Genomic DNA, 5,204 nt, shown 5'->3' on the forward strand with positions numbered 1-5,204 from the left:
TTGATACTTGATGCAAAATAGTTCAAAAAGTCGAAAAACTTGCTGTCTGCCTGATGAACTCGTCGAGTCCATGGGGGGACTCGCCGAGTTCATGTGTATATTCAACCTACTCGGCGAGTAGGTTTATGCACTCGATGAGTAGGAGCGACAGAGTGCAAATTTTCGACTTTAGTTGCTGGAAATGGACTAGAAACATTACCCTAAACTATTTTGGTACTTGAAAACTTGTTTTAGATGGTGTAATGTCTTTGCTAATCCATTTACAACAACTTGTTATCAAAATTACAAAGTTTTATGTGTAATTTTTGATTCATGAAAGTGTTCATATTCATGTTCTTGATCTTATAATGTTTAGATGATCATAGGAATTATTTGTAACCTATGTGGTAGTTTAATTCTTGATCATAATGTGTTTTAATGGATTCCATAACTTGTCCTCAAGTTATGGAAAACCAAGAGTCACACTTGAATTAAAAACCATTACAAGAACACAAGAGTTAGAAAAATGAAGAGTCTTCATTTTATTACTCTATTTAACTCATAAGTTACAAGAAATGAAAAGTTTTGAAAGTTTACAAAACTTGCCCTCAAGTTTTGGAACAAGTAAAGTCATATTAAAACTTTAGTTCCAACCCCTAGAATTTTAAAAGTTAAAATTCAACCCTTATACTTATAATATTATAAGTTAATAGTATATATATATATATATATATATATATATATATATATATATATATATGTATGTATGTATGTATAAGATCAAAGTCGTCTTACCGCTAGTACACCTCATTCACGAAGCTAGTCTATAAGGTGGGTATAAGGTTGTTGCCTATAAAATGGCAACTTAATGGGTGTCCACTCTCACCCACCGCTTGCTTGACTAGTGGAGGGTCGTTAGCCGAACGGGTAAGACAAGGACTTATAAATTCTCATTAAAAGTATGATGAATATTATAAAGTAACTAAATGTTTTATTAAATTCCCAATCTTAGTTACTTTAGGAAAAATGTGAATAAGGTGCTAATCCATGAAATTACACTTTACACTTTGTCTAAGTCGTTAGTGGAGTGTGTGTGGTTAACCGGCACACTAACTTAGCGGAACTCCAAAAGTCCTATGAGGATTTCTACCCTTATGAAATGCACCAAGACTTGATGGAAAGATACCATCAAAGTGCTCGTCAAGAGAGGTATGAAATTATCTCCTCCATGATAACAACTCGCATGAAGGATGGTGAACCCATCACGGGCCACATGCAGAAAATGCAAAGGTTTGTGGACCGTTTGCTGAAGCTAAGTGTGAACTTCCCTGAGGAGCTAGCAATAGATATCATTTTGCACTCCCTTACCTTCATGTTATGATCAATTCCGCATGACATACCACATGAACAAGGAAGAGGTCACACTCAGCAAACTTCAAGGACTCTTAAAGACCGCGGAAAGTGGTCTTAAGGGTAAGGCGATGGTTACTCCTACTCCTACCAACTCCACCCCTGTCTTGGCAATCGGGAAAGGACGAGGGAAGAAGAGAAAGAGTTCTTCGAAGGGTACCAAGGTTAGGACCCTTGATGGCTCTTCTTCAAGTGGAACCAAGAAAGGTTTCATCACCGCTTCTTCTGACCCAAAAGAGGCTGAATGCTTCTATTGCCATGAAAAGGCACATTGGAAGCGAAACTGCCCAAAGTACCAGCAAGATGTGAAGTATGGGAAAGTAAAACCCAACCATCCAGGTATTTACACTATAATTTCTAATAACTCACCCCATTCTAATTCTTGGGTCCTTGATACTGGTTGTGGTATTCATATCTGTTCTGATTTACAGGGACTAAGAAGAAGTGAGAATGTGGAGAAAGAAAGGATAAACTTAATCATGGGGAATAGGAAAGTTACACCTGTCACCAAGATTGGAGTTTATACTTTGTCGCTAAGTAGTGGGTTAAATTTAGATTTGAATAAATGTTGTTATTCGCCAGAAATGGCAAGAAATATTATTTCCTTTCATGCATTGTATAAACAAGGCTTTACCTTTTCATTTAATAATGAAGTTGGTTCTATTGATGCTTTCTTTAATAATGTTCTTTATTTTAAAGCATTACCTTGTGATGGCGTGTATGAAACAATATCTGTGGTTGATTACTTAGGAAATAATGTATTTGTTGGATAAGGTGTCTAAGTCCATAACTTATTTGGTATATACTTGACCCGACCGGCATGGTCCATTTGGGTTGCATCTCATCCAAACTATTATGGATAATTTTATGAGAGTTATACACATATGTTTATTAATATATTATGAGTTATAATATATTAATATGAAGTTACGTTATTTAATTAGTTTTAGTCTTAAATTAATTATGAATTAATTTAGAGATTAAAAGGAATACTAATTAAATTATGGGCTATTTGTTTTATATAGTGTGGGCTAATACTCATTTGTTAATGGGCTAGGCTTATGTGGAAGTCCATGGATGATCCATGGAGCTTTTAACCCATGGATCCTTGGAAAAGGAAAAGACATGGGTTATTAGGGTTTCACCCTAACCATGCACACTATATAAGCATGCTTATGGAGCATGAAATGGAGCCTAAGAAAAAACTAGTGAACTAGTGTGTGTGTGGCCGATTTTATACAAGGTGTATACTCTCTCAAAGTTTTCCAAGAGTTTGTGGTGTTTGTGATTCCATTTGAGGCATTCACACTATTGGTGCTTGGCCCTCAAACTCCTTAGAACCAAACTCACCAAAAGGTATGTAATCTCTTCTAACTCTTTTATGTTGAAATGTTCCCCATGCCATGTTAGATAGGTTATAAACCTTGGAAAATTATTATTTTGCATGTATTTAGACAAACATAGATCCAAGGTTTATTAGGGTTGCATGCACACTTAGGAAGTGTTAGATTGCTCAAAACCCAACAGTGGTATCAGAGCCTAGGCTTGCTTGTTTGATACTTGATGCAAAATAGTGAAAAAAAGTCGAAATCGTTGCTGTCAGCATGGTGGACTCGCCGAGTCCATTGGGGGGACTCGACGAGTCCAAGGCAAACTTCAACCTACTCGGCGAGTAAGTTCATGCACTCGACGAGTAGGATCGAAAGAGTGCAGATTCTCGACTTTTGCTGCCGGAAATGGACTAGAAACATTACCCTAAACTGTTTTGGTGTTATAAAACTTATTTTAGTTGGTGTAATGGTTGTTCTAATCCATTTGCAATAGCATATATCAAAATTCCATGATTTTATGTGTTCATATAATTCTTGAATTTTTGATGATCATGTTCATGTTCTTATGAATTTAGAAAATGATAGGAATTATTTGCTGAATTGTTTAGGATTAATTCTTTATCATTTATGTGTTTTAATGGAGTCCATAATTTGTCCTCAAGTTATGGATTTCCAAAGGTCACTCTTATTTAACACACTTAAAACACATAAGTTACATGAAAATGAAGAGTCTTCATTTTTATGAACCTTTAATTCATAAGTTATGAAATGAAGAGTTTTGCAAAGTTACAAAACTTGCCCTCAAGTTTTGGAATTTGTAAAGTTTCACGCACTTTAATAAACTTTAATTCCAAACTTTAGAGTTTTAATAGTTAAAATTCAACCCTTATACTATTTATAACATTAATGGTTAATTATTATATATATGTATAAGAATAAGTCGTTTTACCGTTAGTAGGCCTCATTCACGAAGCCGGTCTATAAGGTGGGTATAAGGTTGTTGCCTATAAAATGGCGACTTAATGGGTGTATACTCTCACCCACCGCTTGCTTGATCGGTGGAGGGTCGTTAGCCGAACGGGTAGAACAATGACTTTAAATCCGCATTAAAAGTATAATGAATATTATAAAATAACTAAACTCTTTTAATTCCCAATCTTAGTTATTTTAGGAAAAATGTGAACATGGTGCTAGTCCATGGAATTCACACTTTGTACCTTACCAAGTCGTTGGTGGAGCGTGTGTGGTTAACCGGCACACTAACTAGGACTAGTAAGGATCACGAAGGGTGACTTAATGTTTGTCATAGATCAATGGAGCGTGTGTGGTTAACCGGCACATTGATTAGGTGATAATATTAAGGGTACCAAGTGAATTAGCATGGTTATTCACACCTTGTTTTGTGATCCTCGGCATCCCAGTCACAAAACTTGAAGGGCACAATCGAGATTGAAACATGCCATTGAAAAGTTCAATGAATCTTAAAAGAATCTAGGAATTTCAAATCCAATTAAACCTAATAAATCATTTCGTTTTCGTGGTGGAAATTGGTGAATCGTCATTCACCTACCTTTCAAATATATTATTACTTAGATTACGGCATCCCTCTTCTAAGTGTAATATATTGTGATTGGATCCTAGCCTTAATATTACATTTGGGTGTCTTATTAAGGATCCTAAATATCTAATCTAAACTTACTTTCTTCTTTCAGATGTCTTCCAACACTAATGCTTCAGGCTCTAACCCAACTGGTTCTTTCTCTCTCATGAATCTTTGTGGGAGGGTCATCTTTGATGGTTCCAACTTCATGGATTGGATTAGGAACATCAGGATGGTTACTCGTTACGAGGACAAGGAATATGTCCTCGATAAGGAGTTAAAAGAACTTGATGAGTCTACTGCTACTCCTGAGGAGATCGCTGAATTCAGGACTCATAAGAGAGATGCTACTAAGGTGGCATGTATCATGATGGCCACGATGACAGCCGAGCTCCAAAAGTCGTATGAAGATTTCTACCCTTTTGAGATGCACCAAGACCTGATGGAAAGGTACCATCAGAGTGCTCGTCAGGAGCGGTATGAAATAATCTCCTCCATAATAACTACCCGCATGAAGGATGGTGAATCCGTCACGGGCCACATGCAAAAGATGCAAAAGTATGTGGACCGTTTGCTGAAGCTGAATGTTAACATCCCCGAGGAGTTGGCAATTGACATCATTTTGCACTCCTTGCCTTCTTGTTATGATCATTTTCGAATGACATCTCATATGAACAAGGAGGAAGTTACCCTCAGCAAGCTTCAAGGACTCTTGAAGACCGCTGAAACCGGTCTTAAGGGTAAAGCGGTTGTTACCTCTACTACTCCTACTCCAACTTCTACCCCTGTTTTAGCTATTGGGCAAGGCAAAGGGAAAAAGAGGAAGCACCCTTCGAAGGGTACCAAGGGAAAGTCTCTTGAAGGCTCCTCATCAAAGACTAAGA

This window comes from Lactuca saligna, chromosome 5 (assembly GCF_052625555.1).
Source record: "Lactuca saligna cultivar CGN05327 chromosome 5, ASM5262555v1, whole genome shotgun sequence".
Lineage (NCBI taxonomy): Eukaryota > Viridiplantae > Streptophyta > Magnoliopsida > Asterales > Asteraceae > Lactuca > Lactuca saligna.